This window comes from Trachypithecus francoisi, unplaced genomic scaffold (assembly GCF_009764315.1).
Source record: "Trachypithecus francoisi isolate TF-2019V2 unplaced genomic scaffold, Tfra_2.0 Lachesis_group1, whole genome shotgun sequence".
NCBI classification, from domain to species: Eukaryota; Metazoa; Chordata; class Mammalia; order Primates; family Cercopithecidae; genus Trachypithecus; species Trachypithecus francoisi.
This window is the reverse complement of record NW_022681454.1, coordinates 49,090,031-49,109,259: the sequence shown is the minus strand read 5'-3', so window position 1 is coordinate 49,109,259 and position 19,229 is coordinate 49,090,031.

The following is a 19,229-nucleotide window of genomic DNA, read 5'->3' as shown; positions in this document are numbered from 1 at the left end:
AAAGGGACCTTTAATGAAGTATGCTCTACTTTTTTTTTTTTTTTTTTTTTTTGAGGCGGAGTCTCGCTCTGCCGCCCAGGCTGGAGTGCTGTGGCCGGATCTCGGCTCACTGCAAGCTCCGCCTCCCGGGTTCACGCCATTCTCCTGCCTCAGCCTCCTGAGTAGCTGGGACTACAGGCGCCCGCAACCGCGCCCGGCTAATTTTTTTGTATTTTTAGTAGAGACGGGGTTTCACCATGGTCTCGATCTCCTGACCTTGTGATCCGCCCGCCTCGGCCTCCCAAAGTGCTGGGATTACAGGCGTGAGCCACCGCGCCCGGCCAGTATGCTCTACTTTTGATGTCTTCTCTTCAGGAGCTTGGTTATCTGGTTATTGGATACTCTAGATCCTTTTCAGCTAAAAATGACATTTTTAATTCTTCAGGCTCCAATTTTGTAAACAGACATTATCCTTGTAAACTGGTTTAGAGACAAAATGTAGGGAGGTTTTGCTTAAATTTATTAAGCAATGAAACATCAGCAGTTCCTGCCTCCCCTCTGTCTAGATGATGATGTCAAAATGGGTAAGAAATGACACCATGTCCCACAGACATTGTAACCAGTGTAACTGTGTCCTGGTGTGTGATTTCCTTGGTGTATGATAGAGGTTATTTAAAAAATAGAAACATGAATGACATAAGAGCAACTGAACTAGTTAATAAAAGCAATATTTTATCAATCTGAGTCCAAAGTGCTCATAACAATACGTTACATTCCGTGATCAGCAAACATTTGTTTGGAACTTCTGTGCACTAGAAACTGGGGATTTAAAGACAAAGGGGGCTGGGCACAATAGCTCATGCTTGTAATCCCAGCACTTTGGAAGGCCGAGGCAGGAGGATCATTTGAGGCCAGGAGTTTGAGACTAGCCTGGGCAACATAGACACAGTCTCTACAGAAATTACTAGCTGGACATGGTAGTACTACCTATCTACTAAGATGGCTGAGGTGGGAGGATCACTTGAGCCCAGGAATTGGAAGCTCCAGTGAGCTATGATTACACCACTGCATTCCGGCTTGAGCTACAGAGTGAGACCCTGTCTCTAAAAAATAACAAATACTTAAATAAATAATAAATAAATATTAGAGAAACAGGGACCCTAACTTCAAAGGACTCTCAGTCTAATTATACTTATGACTGCTTCTCATCTCCAGACATTAATGTGGTCTTGTTTCCAGATAATATTATGTGAAGATTTGACTGGTAAATTTGAGCTAAATGGTCTATTGGCTAGTTACCAATTAGTAATGGGCCTGACAATAGCTATTTTGGGGATTATGAATAACGTTTAGGGGAAGTTCTAAAAACTGGCAATCAGTACTGGCCCATAGGTATTTTTATTTGGCATCCATGTTTTTTTGTTTGTTTGTTTTTGTTTTTTTGTCTGTTTGTCTGGTAATATCTTTATTTACCTCCAACCTTTTCATTAAATTTGGGAAGCTTTGGGACATTTCTTCTCAATCTCTTCTTCTGCTCAGCCAGATGATATTTCCCATAGGTCTCACCTCCAGCTCTCTGTATCTTTGAGAGGTGCCTTAATTCTGTCTGATCTCATCCTTTCTTTGGAGGTCTACTTCTGAACTAAGGTCAGTAAAGACCTTAAAGGGAATTTTCTTAGCATTTCTCCTGTCCTTGGTCTTCAGTGGTTTCCCCTTGTACTTGGGGAAGACTTGCATGCTTCAGCAGACCCCGCCTCCTTCTCCCCTTCCACTCCCAGTCTTCAGTGTACTGCCTGCATACACTTAGTGAAGACACCATTGGTGAGATGATACAGACTTGTTCTGTGGCTAAAGCCTAGAACATCTCAACGGATAGCCATTAAAAGTTTGTTAAAAGTTTGTCTGGTCCCTCCTTACTGCTGTTTATGGTAGATTCTCCCTTCTCTTGCTGCTTCATCAGGAATGAAAGTAGCTGTGCCTCTCTTCTGTCCTAGGAAGGGTTTATCACCTCATTTAGATTTTTTGTGCTTTAATTCCTTGATGGTTTTAATTTTAACCTAGTTTAGCCAACTTGTTCTAGGGTGAATTTCTGATGTCCTTACAAAAAGCAGAAGTTCCCCACAGTGTCTAAAAAATTTAAATAGTTGCCAACAGTAAAAATGTTAAGATTTACATAACAATCTTATTTCTGGCTTCTCTTGAAAAATGAGAAGTTCTAGCCAGAAAGGGCCTAAACTTCATGGCAACCATAAGTAGAGTCAAATAATATCTGTCCCATTCCTATGAGGGAGATATGGCATTGATCGCTTCCTTTATAGAGAATGCTTCGTAGTGTAATTTGATATCTAGGCAGGTAGAAGCAGAAAGATACACTATAAATACTCCTTTGTTTAGGTTCATACAGCATTTTAAGTCAGGCCGTTGAACAACCTCTTAGCATGGCTTCCTGATGTGACAATGTTCCTCCTGATCTTTTTCAAGTACAGTGGATTCCTAAGTCCTTCTTGCAGGTTCATTAGTGTTAAGATTTATTTATGAAGGCAAACTATGCCTTCAAATTATCCTTCAAGTGGAGAGAATTGTTGAGATGTATTCTTTCCCCAGAGTTTGTAAGATTTTCTGATGAACCTTTTTTTTTTTTAAAAAAAAGACTTGTTTAGTGTGTGTATCTTTCTTTTCAAAAAAAGCCTCATTATTGAAACTTTTTTGTTATTTGAAGGGGATGGAATAGGACTGATGAAAAGAAAAGAAAGTAGTGAAATACATATTTAATAAATCATCAGCAAAATACTTAAAATTTATGGAAATATATTCATTGATAAAGAAATTATACTTTTAGTTTAACATTCATTTACAGTATGTGTCAAGGTCTACTCTGTATAGAATCAAGTCACTCATGTCTTCTATTCTTTTCTTTGTTCCTTTATTTCTTCCAATGTCCATCTGCTATTTGTTAAGCACTTTGCTAAGTTCTGGGGGTTTAATGGAAAGCCACACAGATCTGGTTTTTGCCTTTATGGAATTTTTTTTTTTGTCTTTTTTTTTTTTTTTCCTTTTTGTGGAGAACGGGGTCTTGCTGTATTACCCAGGCAGGTCTCGAACTCCTGGGCTCAAGCTATCCTCCCGCCTCTGCCTCCCTGAGAGCTGGGATTACAGGCGTGAGCCACCGCGCCCGGCTGCATTTATGGAATTTGGGGATGTTAAACAAGCAGTTACACAAAGTGTATGAAACCTATATGCATTTGATTTTTGTTTATTAAAGCTACCAGTGTGATGGCAAAATATGTAGAAATTAATAACAATTCATTTCATATCTAATTTGAGAATGACTTTGGGATAATTTTTTCCCCTCATTCTTGTCTCTTTAGGAAGACACATTTGAACTGTATAAATTTCATTAGCCAAAATCTTTTAGGGTGTCATGAAATGTGACAAATATAGTAAAATAAATTATTTTTAAAATGATGTTCTATATACCCCTAAATATTGTTCTTTTGGAAGAAGTCACCTTGAAGAAAGGTCTGTTATTCCAGTGAATACAATCTTGGATTTCTTTTCTAAGAAAATTCTCTTGAATATTCTGAATGGTGAAACATTTTCCTTTGTGGAGATAGATGAATTTTTGAAATAAGCCAAAAGCATTTTGGCTATCACATATTCTCCTAAATATTCTGAGTATCAGCACATTTTTATTTGTGGAGGATAGATTTAGTTCTTGAAATAAGCTAGAAGTATTTAGAATTCAGACCTATTGAATAAAACAGGAATCCACACTATTTGCAGGGATGAGGTTGTTGCTGTGTCAAAGCAGCTGTGATTATGATGTCTGGAGGGTGTGTCTGGTTAATCAGCTCCAAAGATAACTTTTCAAGAAGAGCTCCACAAACCATTTAGTACACAAAAATATATATCAATAGTCCTGCAGCATTACGATGTTGAAGAAAAACAAGCATTTGAATATATAAATTTTTATTTATCCAAAAAATACCTTATTAGAGGAAATTGACAACAAAAATAGTTAAAGCTCTAAAAAATATGTATAATCTAATAGTTTCTTTGGTAGCACAATATGCTATTATGCATGTGCAACAGCTTGTAAAGTGAACTATGCTTCTTTGTACATGTTTGTGTTTATAGTATAAAAATGACTTATTTAGATATGTTACTTCCAGATTTAAAATATGCTATGATTCAATTCTAAATAATATGACATTTTCTTGAGGTACTTACGGTTTTTTAGAAGCTTTATGTATAGAATGCCTTATTAAAATAATCAAGGTTTTGTACAAAAGTTTGGAAGTAAGGCAGGACACAAGTGAATTACACATAGTAAGTTATTCAACCAGCTTTGAATAGCTATCTTTGGCTGAACTAATATTTGATTCATCAGAAGCAAATGACAAAACAAAGTGGCATGGATCTTGGAGCTAGAGAAACCTAATTTAAAATCCTACTTTATTGCAAGCTAATTGTCCATCGCCTCAGACAATTTCTGTCCTGTTTTCCATATATATATACACATAATATATAAGATAAATAATGTCCATCCTATTGTGTTAATATGTGTAACATACCCAATGGGCTCAACAAATAGTAGTTATTATTAAAAGATAATATGGGAAAATTGAAATTTTTTTTACATATTGTAATTTTCTTATAATTAAAAACATATTTGCTAATACTACTAACAGTCATTTTAAATGACATTCATAACTTTCTTTTCATCAACATCTACTGTGGTGCTGGTGGCCAGTCAATGGATATACCCAAACCCGGAGTGTTGGTGCATACCTGTAGTCCCATCTACTGCTTGAGATCAGGAGTTTAAGACTGTAGTGAGCTGTGACTATGCCTATGAATAGCCACTGCACTCCAGCCTGGGCAATATATCAAGGCCCTGTCAAAAACAAACAAACAAATAAAAGGGCAATAAATATATCCAGTAGTTTTGGAATTTGTGAGTTTCCAATTTAGAACATATGACAAAGTTTCTAAAGTGGCAGTTGACAGTCACTATAAAAGAAAAAGTAGTTTTCTTGGAGAAACTTCCTCTAGCACTTTTCTTTGAGATCCAAAATAGGGCTATCATGAAACCTCGTTAAAGGCAGTTCTAATTTGCATTAGTATGTGTTTGTGTTTACATATGTGGGCACTCTAAACTTTTCTTACTATCTGACTTCTGAATCCACAATGTTATTGCTGCGCTCCAGGAGCACAGTGTGATTACTTTGCTTTTGTAATATATCCATGAGCAAGAGCCAGATGTTCAAATCCACCTTTTTTTTTTTTTTTTTTTTTGGCTAAAGAGATTATCATCCCTGAATATAATCTCAAAGAAAGTTCCTGGGCCCTGCTCCAATAAGAAAAAGTCTTGTTTCTCTTTACCAAATCAAAGGGAAGGGCTTTTTATTATATGAGAAGTATAACATTGCATTCCAGTAGAGGAAACAGGCAATCACCTTTTGATCCCTAATGTGGATGCCCAAGTTTGTAAATTTAATAAAAAGATAAAAAATGTGGCAGTGTTTTTATCTCAAGCAATAAACTCTGATTAAATCTTGCCAGTTTGATGCAAACAGTCTTCCTGGGTAGCATGAAGGTGAGTGAAAGCTTTGGACAAGATAATAGCAACAGACAAATGTGAAAGAATATGAAGTTTTAAAGAGCCTTTCAGAACACTAAAGAGTTTAGGAAATTAAAATAATCAGTATGGCTTTTCATGCTGCTGTATAGGCTTAACTATCTAGGTTCATTCACTTCTCTGTCATTGAGTAAATCTGTCTCCACCATTGTAATGACTATTTCTTAGTCTGTAATGATTATCTTTCATGTTCCTTTTTATTATTATTTAAAAATAAAGATGGGCCAGAAAGTAATATGCACATTATCTGTTGAGCCTAACAAGCTGCCAGTCAGCTAAGCCTCATTACTCTTATAACTAAAGAGGTAAGTTTGGGAAAAGGGAGGATGTGGACTGGAATGTTTAACAAGATCTTGAAAATTTATCATCATGTCGAGCAGAAACTATAGCATATAGGAAAAAACAATAATTACTATGAGGTATGTTACAATGCTTGGCTATGCAGACACATCTTTACAATGTTAATGTGGTAACAGTGATCTGAAAAGTCAGAAACTTCAGATGGCATGCTTTGTATAATAGATATTGAGTGCAATTCAGTCTAGTTATGCATGTTTATACAAATGTGTGGAGTATGGTAGTAGGGTTTTTAGTTAGAATAAATTGTAATTAATGTTGAGATTAACTTTATTTTATGTCAACTTTGTTTCTTAGTTTATCCCATATTCATGATGATAACATTTTGACAAAGAAGTGAGGATTTTGCATTATGGTTGTGGATAAGAAGCAGTGCTTAAACATTTTGGTTTTACCTGGTTAATGTTGATAGTAATCAAATAATCCTAACATGACTTAAGTTAGGTATGGCTTATATTTTTGTTATTTAGATATTAAATCGAGCTGGCTTCTTTTAATGTTTAATGGTTGAAGTTATATTAAAACATATTAGTTTGGCACAGCTTTCAAAAGGGCACCCTCTGTTAGATAAAGGGTGCCATAATGGCTTCTGGAATGATCTATTATTTTTGGCATATAAAAGGAAGTTATAATGCTGTTCTTTAAAATTTATGTTTCATAATAAAATGAATAATTCATTCACTCATCCACTGACAAGCAGAATACTTAAATTAATGTCTCAAAGTAAAAAATCAGCACCAAACCAAAAAGCTAGGGTTGGAGATAGAGAAAGAAGCTTGGCTATTAGGATATAATACATTTTCAGAAGATAACCATAATATAAAATGAGTCTGAAAGTCATTTATAAAGAACAGGATATTAAAAGCTATAAGAAAAAAAGGCCATTTATCTATTTGTGTACTATTTTGAAGACTTGAGCCAAATGTTTCATCAGTGATTTGGGGGCCTTCCAATAAATTGGACGGGGTTTATGTGTGTGTGCAGGGTGGAGTGGGAAAGGAAGGTGGGCACCAGTCTCTTTTTCCTTTGAGCTTTATTTATTTAAGCCTTCATTCAGTAATTCAGCAAATGCCTACTGAGCAGCTAATATGTATAAGGCAAGCTGCCAGGCACTATAATTTATATACAAAGATATCTAAAGCATAATACCTGAGTTCAGAAGTTACAAGTGGAGATGACATATCTAGATGAATTTAAGACAAAATTAGTTTTAAACATAACTCTGAAGTAAAGTTTGGAATGAAATTAATTTGTTAATGACTAAGGATGAGTAAATAAATCTCATTCACTGCCTCCTTTTTACAAAGCATCATCATCATCATCATCATCATCATCTGATCATTAAGGGTAACAATAATAGCCAACATGTACTGTTCTGTGTGTTTACATGTATTTATATGTACACAACAACCCTATGGTGCAGGTGCTATTATTACCTCCATTGAATGGATGGGGAAACTGACAAATTATGTAATTTGCTCAGGATCATACAGGTAGTAAGGGTAGTCAGGGCTTAGCTCCAGAGCCCTGGGTTTTAGCTATCAGAAATTACACACATTGCTGTCAACTCAGAACCAATATGGCATAATTCCCTGACAATATCTAGTGAGCATTCTAAGATGTCAGGATTGTGAGGATGAGGATATTTGCATTTTGTTTCCCAGATTTCTTTAAAGCTGCGAAAGGAAATTTCATATAGTTTGAAACAAGTCAAGGAGCTCAGGCCTTGGTTTTGAAAAGGAAATTGTATGAGTATGACAGATCTTCTGTTGCTGATATTTGAACATTCATGTTTACAGAGAATCTTTATTTCCTAAAACTGATGTTTATCAGGGTTAGTCAAGAGAGTCACAAATCAAACAGAGGTTGTTTCTGGTTAGCTAAGTTCCATCCATAATAAGAGAGTTCTGAACTGGGAGCTCTGTACACATGACCATATGAGTTTTCAGACCTCAAGTTTTCCATGTGTAAAAGGGAATTGAATGAAGTGATCACCTGGGTCCATTTCAAGCTTCATGTACTGTGAGTTTATATTTCTTTGCATTAATGAGGCTCATGCAGTTCTAAATTTGATAATAGTAATTAAGAAAGGTTCTAGTGGCTGGGCGCAGTGGCTCATGCCTGTAATCCCAACACTTTGAGAGGCCAAGGAGTTCGAGACCAGCCTGGCCAACATGGTGAGACCCCATCTTTGCTAAAAATACAAAAATTAGCTGGGGGTGGTATCACGTGCTGAGGCAGGATTGCTTGAACCCAGGAGGCGGAGGTTGTAGTGAGCCAGGATTGCGCCACTGAACTCCAGCCTGGGTGACAGAGCGAGACCCTGTCTCAAAAAAATAAAAAAGGTTTTAGTGAGAAAAATCAGCAAAATTCAGACATCTAGAAAATAGCTTTACATGAGCAGTTATCTTTTTTCCATTGACACATAACTTTGGCCAAGTCAACCAGTGCACATTGCACAAATAAATATATTACACTGTATTTCTTACAGACTTAAAATAATTGCTTCTATTTAGAAATAGTGTTAGTTTTGTTTAGTCAAGGAGTTAATTATCATATTTCAACATTTGGTTACAATTTCCCATCTTTTGTCTGTGACACAAAATAAAATAAGTTTCCTAGGAAGGCATGCATAAGTTCCAACAATAAAATGCTAAAAATAGAAAACACTAAAAAACAGAACAGGCAGAATTGATGTGATTATGTGTTCATTTCATACCTCTTGTAGAACACTGTAAAAACTTAATGTTCTTATATTTCACAGATTTGTAGACATTTTTGTTCTAAAGACCTTCAGTATCACTTTTCTGAGCCAGAAGTTCTGTCAGGTAATTTCCAATGCCTGAGAATTTTTACTACCTAAGGTGTGTGACCATAATATTTTAATATGTGATTGCAATTTCCTAGTTAAGAAATGGCTATATTAACTATATTGACACAGAGGTGAATTTACCAACTCTTTGAGCAGAAAGCCTGAGATCTTAATAATGTGATTGTCTGTCTGATGTGTGTCACGGATGAATCACTCCTCCCATGGCACATGCTCAATTTACTCCCATGGAGAGGCAGTTTATGATAAAAACCAGTAGCTCCAGTTCTTCTTCCTAGCTCTGTGTCTTAGGGCAAGTCATTCACCTCTCAAACACCATTTTATTTTCAATTGTGAAATGGAAATTGTTATCCTTAGATCTACTCTAATTTCTTAAAAAGCAACTTTGCTTCATTGTTTATAAACAGTAACACATTCCTTGTGACTCATTTTATGTATGATCGCAACACATGAGTACGAGGGGATGCTTTGGATGAGAACTGATATTCTAGATAGTGATAGAAACTGGAAGGGTCAAAGGAAGTGAGTAATCGCACTCCCTAGACAAAAACTTTGCATACCAGGATCTGGAAAATGGAAAGCTGGAACTTGTGGACATTTTTTTTTTTTTTTTTTTTTTTTACTGATTTTGATGTGAACCAAAGTCATTTAGAAGAGAAAACCGAAGCAGCAAAGTGTAAATTTTTAAAAGGCATATTATTATTTTTCAAAAAGAGTAGATGTAAGTTTCAGTTTCTTCTAATTCTGAAGATTCAGGACATTGGAACCCACTATTCCTTCTGGGCTTTGGTGAATTTCATTTCTGTTCAGGAAAGTGGAAGGGGAGAAGTTAAGGCCTACATCCTTGATAGTTTAGCAACGTATTCACTCTCAAGTCACAGGAAAGTTGAATGGTCTCAGACTGATGTTCCTTTTTCTGCAAATGTGCTAATCACTTGACATGTAATCATACAAATTCCCACCTCTACATATTCCTACCTGTACACTCCTACCTGAAACAATGTTTCATTTACCCCATTACTTTTTAGGCATGGGTTAAATAACAAGAGAACCCTACATGTTACTCCATTTGAGAAGGTAAGTCTGTCCAAGAAAGAATATGTCCATCTATGGTGGAAACTCAAATGATTATTTTTCTCATACTTTGAGAATTTCTAATTTACATTCAGGGAAATATTTCCAATTCACTGAAAACAGAGAACAAAAAATATAGAAGTAATAGAATGTAATCTTCACTTCAGTTTTCTGGAAGTTTATACACACACACAAATAAGAATGTTTGAGGTATAACTTATAAACAATAAAGTGTATAAATCCCAAGAGGATAACGTGCTCTTTGCATAGACATATTCCTGTATAATCACCACTCAGACCAAGGCACAGAAGATTTCCTGCCTCTGTCTCCCTACCTCCTACCCCTTCACAGAGGTAGCCAGTTTTCTGTCCTTTACCACCATATATTAATTTTGCCTGTTTTTGAACTTCATATAAGTGTATTAATATAATATATGGTTTTTCACATAGTGCTTCTTTTCTGATCAACATTATTTCAGTGAGATTTTATTCATGCTGTGGTGTGGAGCACTTAAAATAATTCACTGCTATGAATTATTTCATTGTGTGAATGTTCTACAATTTAGTTATTGATGGACATTTGGGTTGTTTCCTACTTTTTAGCTATAAATAGTACAGGTATGACATTAGAGTAAATGTTTTTGGTGAACATTTTTGGTGAACATAGCACCAAGAGTGGGATTGCTGGGTTATAGGATAAGCACATGCTTAGATTTAGTTGATGGGCCAAAAGTTTCCCAAAGGGCTTATACCAGTTTACAGTCCCATCAACAGTAGATGGGAATTCCACATCTTTACCAACATCTAATATGGGAGTGTAGATGCTTTTACAGCATTTTTGATGGTATGTGGAGATATTTCATTGTGATTTTAATTTGCGTTTCTAGCCAACTAAGCACGTTGATCTCGGTTTTGTATGTATATTGGCCATGTACTTCACTTTTGTGAACTGTCTGATCAAGTATTTTCCACATTAAAAAAATCTGGGATGTCTTTTTCTTTTTGATTTGTAGTTTTTTATATATTCTAAATATGAGTCATTTAATAAATATATGGCAATTATTTTTTTCCAGTCTGTTGCTTGCATTATTATTTTTTAAAGTTGTCTTTCAAAGAGTAGGAGTTTTAAATTTCGTGCAAAATAATTGATTTACCTTTTCCCTTGTTGTTAATTTCTTGCCTTTTCCCAGTTAAGAAATATTTGCCTATCTCAAAGTCTTAAAGATATCTATGCTTTCTTCTGAAAGTTTATTGTATATCTTTTATATTTAAGTATCTGATCAATCTCTAATTAATTTTTGTGCATGATGTAAGATAAAGGTCAATGTGGCCCTTTTCCCATTTATTGAGAAGACTATCTTGTCCCCACTGGATTGCAGTGGCATTTTCATTATAAATCAAGTGACCATATCTGTGTGGGTCTGTTTCTTGGCTCTCCAGCATGTCTCTTTGGTTTATCTGTCTACCCTTGAGCTGAAACCTCACTGTCTTAGCTACTTTTGTTTAACAATGAGTCTTGAATTCTGGTTCCACGTCCTGCAGCTTTATCATTATTCATTTTCTAGACATTCCTGACTATTCTAGGCTCCATATATTCACTGAAGAGATATTTGAAAGCTCTACTTTTGAAAGATTTTAAAATAACTTTTTGGGAATTAACACATTTTTCAAAGCAAAGGATTGATCTTCAAAATGGTTCTGATTATAAGATATTTGGTATATTAATGGATTATTAAGATCTTAATTTCTGCAGTGATAGAATAGAACTGAATAATATCCATCAACCTCCTTGGATTTCTGTATGGCTAAAACACAAATGATTATAACTCTCTTGAATTCAATACTAATGCATGAGTGTCCTTAATTTAGGGAGGGGAGTTACCCTGAGGATCACCTGGCTCAAGTCCTTTACAACCCAAGTGAAAAACGGTTAAGGTTAGGTGATTTTCCCAATGTCTGTCTTCTAATCCACAAGTCATGTTTCTTTCTGCTAAAGCTTGCCATCTTTTAATCAAACCTACAATATTTCAGGAAACATTTGTCTTGATACACATATCTCTTGTATCTATTGGCAGAAAGAGATGTGTGACCTTAAGAATGTTAAACTTCAATAAAGAGGAAAACAGTTCATAAGAACTGTTCCTTTGTGATGTAGAGAGATGCTTAATTAGCTAGAATGTCATTTAAAATTGTAGTGTAAATCTTTAAAAAATTAATCCCAAGTCCCCATGAATTATATCTCCTCTGATTGTGTGGTCCAAAAGATTTTAAATCAGCAAGGCACATCTTGATCTAAGAACCATGTTAATGTTTGCACACTCTCCACTTTCTCATTTGCTTCAAGAGTGGAAGGTTTCTCCTTAATTCCATTTACAACAGCTGGATTTTGGAAGACAAACATTAACAGTCTACAATTAAAAATCATTTCAGCTAAAGTGAACCTGAACAGATGAGGCGCATCATTGACAGTGGATTCTCCCCACTTCCTACACTCTCCCCAAGACACTGTTTCCCTTCCCTTTATTTTATTTTATTTTATTTTATTTTAATCACTCTTCTGAGACATTGTTGGGACTGAGTCTTCATCAAGGTGTCCAGCTGAAAAATGATTATCAGATCCTGCTGAGGCAGGGACAGAGGAACAGCAGCTCACATCGGCTGCAGATGTGCAGAGTGGTTACTTTGGGAGGCAATGATAATTAAAGAGCATATGGTCCATAATAAATCTGTACAGTAGTGTTAGCCTGTATTAATCGAGGGATTAAGAATAATAGCACATCCTTACAAATAGGGTGTTAAATCTCAAGTTACAGTTCCTCGGCTTAACATAGCTCTGTGTAAATTTGGTGTTTTTCTTATTTGATATAGCATATGAAGTGTGAGAGATTTACGATATAATTTGTGTACATGCACCCTGATCAAAATGGCTGAGAAGGGCCTGGTAAAACACAAACATCTGGAGATACAGATGTCATTCCCGTGAAGCTGAAGACTGCTTGGGGGAAGTAGAAACATATGATTGTGAGGGAAGCAGGGCTCAGAAGTGCCAAGTTTCACATGAGTTTGATAGAAATGTTTTATGAGTGCTTAACATTGTGATTGATAGTGTTTGACAAAGCAAACTATCCCCTAAGCCTATGTATGCCTTTTTGTTTGGTTTTTGGATTCGTTCTTTACTTTTACTCTTTTTTTACAGTGATGACTTTTACTGGAAAAGGCATTGAGTGTCCAGGTTTGGGTAACAGAGGTGATGCTTTTGGAGCAGGGAAAGCTGTGGTGAAGAAGGCAAGTCACATCCATGTTGTGTCCTGGCCTGATACGAGATTATCAGCAAGAAAGGGAGGAGTGCGTATTTCCTCGTTCACTTATATGTACTCAATGTCTATGTATTAATACCCTCAAACCGGTGACTTTCATTCATGTTTATAAATAACATTATATATATGAATATCCTGTTATATTAATAATGATTATTTCTGTTTACTGGAATTTTGGAATATTTTTCCTTCATTTTGCTTAAGTAAGTATTCATTGATGATTAAGATAACATGTTTTTCAGAAGAGAAATATTAAAAGGATTTTTTTTTTTTGGAATGAGTGTCTTTACAAAAGTTCTGGTTTTGAATTCATCTGTCTTTAACCAACCCCAGTGACTTCCCAGAGTCAAAGAATGACTGCTACTTCTTTTCTTTTCCTCTCATCATTACCAAATGAAAATAAACTGAAACATGATTATTCTTGCCAGCTCAAACGACATACTTCCTAAGTAGACTAGAGTAGAATAGTTGAGCCTGACAACTGTTGTAAACCAAATGAACAAAAATATGTAGGACCATATGGTAAAGGGTATAAATTTATAAGTTAAAGAAGTATGTCCACTGGGAAATCCTAGGGGCTGGGCCTTGGAGATTCCCGAAGCATCCTCCGTAGACGAAGATGCATCACCTCAATTTTAAGTCAGTCAACTCTCTTCTAATTGATCAATAGCCCACTGGCTAAAGATTTTTGAGAATAGTTTAAAAAATTCATATCTTTTGGCTGGGCGCGGCGGCTCATGCCTGTAATCCCAGCACTTAGGGAAGCTGAAGCGGGCGGATTGCCTGAGGTCAGGAATTCGAGACCAGCCTGGCCAACATTGTGAAACCCCATCTCTAATAAAAGCACAAAAATTAGCTGGGTGTGGTGGCCCATGCCTGTAATCCCAGCTACTTGGGAGGCTGAGACAGAATTACTTCAACCTGGAAGGCAGAGGTTGCAGTGAGTTGAAATTGCACCACTGCACTCCAGCCTGGGTGACAAAGCAAGACTCCATCTCAAAAATAAATAAATAAATACATAAATACATTAGTAAAATAAAGTAAGAGTAATGGTTTACCCCTGTGACCTGGGCCAGGCTTTTGGAGGCTTAGATGAAAACCTTCTGTCAACTCCCACAATCCTCTTTATAGGATCAAAGGATATGTGCCATCTCAGTAATATAAATTTATGTATATAATAACTGAATGGTCTACTTTTTCATTTGCTGGATGTGATGTTGCATTGGGAATACAATAGATAACAAAAGCAAAGTAATTAAAGCAGTATTGAGTTTCCCTTGCAGAGCAAGAGCAGATGATTATATTGCCATAACCTTTGGAGTTGGACAGTAACCTTAGCTGATCAGCAACTAATTTTTCACCCAATGTCATTCTGTTCTCTTCTGGCCTCCTCCTAACCATACTGTAGATGAATAGCCATGCTCCTAGATTTACTGTTCTGCCACTGACTGAGGAAGCAGCTGCTGATGCTGTGATGATGCATGCAATCTAGGGATGCCAGGCTTTTACTTCTATCAGGGACATTTTTTCCTTGTTGGTTTTTAATAAGCAATTTTATATTTCATACTGGCAGTGCTACATCTCAGCCTGAAGAAGGGCTAATGGCCCCAAGGATTTTATGTGAGTTTCACATGGGGGCATATTCTACCATCAAAGGAGCTTAACTGCTATGATGGCAAATGGCTTTGGCATGGAAATGCCAGGGAGCATTTTTGAGTTCCTCCTGAAACAGAAAGAAAGAGAAAAAGAGAATCAGACAGACACAGAGAAGCAAACACATACTGACAGATACACACAGTAGGTAGCACACTCAGTTCTATTCCTGGTACCAGAAGGAGTTTTTTAACTGGATAGAGACAACAAAAAGGGTTAGCTAACAGAAACCATGCATGTACTCCGGATGATCTACATGGACTATTATGTGGTCATCTTAAACACGCAGATGTACCTATGTGTATAAGCATATGTGCACACACACTTAAAACCATATATGTAACACACAGAGTAATAGAATTAAGTGTAGTTCTGATTTTTAAACTATGAATCCTTATTCACTGTAATGTAATGAAAGTTATGAGAGCACTGTTTCTCTTCTTTGTCTTGCTTATATCCTCTTTCTTAGACGTATGTTCATATCCATGTGTCAGAAACTAATTGCAGAAAATCCTTGGCCTCTCTGTTGAGAATGAAGTTTATAGTCTTAGACAACTTCATTTTCCATAGTGTTAGACTTTTCTGATCCTATTTGCTACTATATCAATCTGTGTATTTATAAGACCTTCATGAGTTGAAATTCTAATTCAATGCATGACTTACAAAAATATCTGTTGGATAAGATTTTATAAAACATCTCTGTTGTAGTAATAAGAAGGTTTTCTTTGTTGGTCTGTTGTTTGTTCTATCAATGATGCTTTGGCTTTTGGTTGAAAAAGAACAAATCCCCACCTTGGCATATTGTTGCCTGGAAATGTTTGTCTCCATTTTTCAGAATTCTTAGGTTGTGGCTATTTTAAGTATCAAACTATCAGATGTCACCTCCAGTGTTATCAACTATTTTTAAGATCATGTCATTACTGCTTTGTTGATATTTTGCTGCACAAATAAAAAGTTACTGATAGCACCAGATATGCAGGTGCAAAAATATTTCATTTCTTTTTAGGTGTAAAGATGATACTTTTAAAAAGAAAACATAAATCTAATTTTATATCACCCTAAAATGTTTAATCATTTGATATTTTTTCCGAACAAATTGCAACAGAAGCAGAATGTTGCCTGAAGCATGCATGTGGCACACATAGACACATACATGTGCCCACACGATACACATTCATACACACACACACACACACACAGACACACACATCTTCAGAAGTTATATTCAGATAATAGAAATGGAGAATTTTCATGGATAACAGGATCTATGATGAATCCTGCAGAGTAAAAATTGAATGACCATGTTGCTAGTGTACTAGATGGTTCCATTGTCTGTCCTGCACAGGGAGGGGCAATCCTTAATACTGTACTTCTTCTGTCAGCCCCTCCTCGCCAAGATGAATGTATCAGGAATTGATACCCCCTGAAGTAGGGGCCATATTTAGGATGAAAAACCATGATTACATTTTTTCTCAAATTTGAGAAACCAGATTAAAAGGTCCTATAGACCAGGGAGTTGAAGTTGCCATTTTGGAGCATAAGGTAAGTTGGCAGAAAAAATGAGTGTGTGGAATTAGAAAAAGCAAAGAGATTCAATGACAGGCATCATGTGGCCCTTGAAGAAAAAAGGGGGAAAGAATATCAATCACATGACCTTGACTGATTTCCAGATCCAGGACCCTTGAGATGCCCCCCATCCTCACCGGAGTCATTATTTTCAATATGGCATTGTTTTCTAGGTTTAATTCCTTTCACGTGAAGAAATGGGTAGATGCTACAAGGAGTCTGAGAAATTCTTCAGCCCAGCACTTGATTTTACAGGTTGGTAAACAGAAGTTTATTGAAGTTAAAAACAGAAAACTTGTTCCGGATCACATAATGACATAACCAGTTCCCCTTCTGTAATCCTTAGCATAGACACATACAATAGAGTCCAGAGGAATATTTGTCATCAGTAATAATATCATTTGCAGAGACATGAATACTAATAATATTCTCACTTCTAACCTTTGACAATATTTCTTCTAGAAATATTGTCAGGGAAAAAATTTTTTCAGGGAAAAAATTGCTTTTCTGATGGACGGTCTGGAGCATTCACTCACTAAGAAAATGTGAGGCCCTCTATGATCTTTCTCGAGTTATATTTCTAGACTAATCTGTACTAGTCATACTTGGGGACCCTATGGTCTAGCCACATTGTTCCCTGAAATCCTGAAATGCCCAGTTTTACTCTTTAAAAATAAATTTTAATTGATTTACATATTTATATATTTATGTGTGTATATATAAGTATGTGTGTGTGTGTGTGTGTGTGTGTATATATACGTATACATGCATTTGCTAATAATGTTTCTTTTTCCTAGAATAGTAGTTCTTCATCCTGGCTGTATATTAGAAGTTCCTGGGGAGCTTTAAAAAATACTGATGTCCAGAGCTCTCAGGTCCTGATTTAATTAGTCTCTGTTGTGGTATCAGCTAACTGAAGTATAATTTATGTACAAAAAAAATTCATCCATTTAACTATACAGCCTGATGAAATTTGTTAACTGTATACAACCATGTAACCACCATCTTAATCAAGACTTAGCACAGTTCTATCTCCTTACAAAGTTTCCTTGTGCCCTTAGTTAGTTGATTCCCTCTCCTGACACCTGGCTCCAGCTAACCACTGATCTACCATTTGTCACTAGTTTTGCCTTTTCTAAAACTTTATATAAATGAGACCATACAGTGTGTATTCATTTAGATTTGACTTTCTCTACTTAGCATAATTGCTTTTGAGATTCATTCATATTGCTGCATATTTTAATATTTTGTTCCTTTTTATTGCTGAATAGAATTCCATAGTATGCATGAGCCATAATTCATTGATCTTTTTACCAGTCGATGGAGAGTTAAGCTATTTCCAGTTATTTGGCTATTATGAATAATATTGCCATGGATACCTGCATACAAGTCTTTGTGTGGACGTATGTTTTAATTTCTCTGGGAGCAGAATTGCTGGGTTACATGGTAAGTAAATTCTTGCTTTTATAGATATTGCCATATTGTTTCTCAAAGTGACTATACCATTTGCATTCTTACAGTAATGTGTGAGAAGTCCAGTTGTTTCACATTTTCACCAATACTTAGTATTGTTAGACTTTTAAACGTTAGCCATTCTATTGAGTATGTAGCAACATCTCAGTATTAACTCTAGCATCAGTATTTTAAAAATATTCTCAGGTGACTCCAATATCACCTGTCTTCTCATTGCTCAGCTCTCATTTATGAGTGAGAACATGTGGTGTTTGGTTATCTGTCCTTGTGTTAGTTTGTTGAGGATAACGACTTCCAGCTTCAGCCATGTCCCTGCAAAGGACATGATCTCATTCCTTTTTATGGCTGCATAGTTTTCCATGATATATATGTACCACATTTTCTTTATCCAATCTATCATTGATGGGCATTTGAGTTGATTCTATGTCTTTTCTATTGTGAATAGTGCTGCAATACACATACTATAATGGAATTATTTACATTCTTTTGAGTATACACCCAATAATGGGATTGCTGGGTTAAATGATATTTCTGGTTTTAGATCTTTTAGGAATCACCACACTGTCTTCCACAATTGTCGAACTAATTTACGTTCCCAACAACAGTATAAAAGTATTTCTGTTTCTCCACAGCCTCACCAGCATCTGTTGTTTCTTGACTTTTTAATAATCGCCATTCTGACTGGCATGAGATGGTATCTCACTGTAGTTTTGATTTGCATTTCTCTAATGACCATGGTGTTGAGCTTTTTTTTCATGTGTTTGTTGGCTGCATAAATGTCTTCTTTTGAGAAGTGTCTGTTCATGTCCTTTGCCCACTTTTCGATGGGTTGCTTGTTTTTTAAAAATTTTGTTTAACTTTCTTGTAAATTCTGGATATTGGACCTTGTCAGACGGATAGATTACAAAAATTTTCTCCCATTCTGTAGGTTGCCTGTTCGCTCTGATGATAGTTTCTTTTGCTGTGCAGAAGCTCTTTAGTTTAATTAGATCCTTAAATGGTACCTATCTCAAAGGGTTAATATGGTAACTGAATGGATTAGTAGTCACATAACATTTAGAACTGTGCCTAGCACATAAGCAGTATGTGACTACTCATTATTTTTAGAGTTTGCTTATGTGTTTCTGCTCTATGGTGTATGGGAGTGGTTTGTAACAATGATTTTAAAAAGCCGAGATATTAGAAAGAGAGGGGAGCTTGAGGGAAAAGAGAGACTAGGATTACTTTTCCTAACACTGGCTTTGAAAAAACTGAAAATCAAATATCTGTTTAGCCCCTGTCAGCCCAGTTCTCTAGAGTGAGGTTCACAGTCTCATTGGAGTGCTTACCTCCTTTAAAG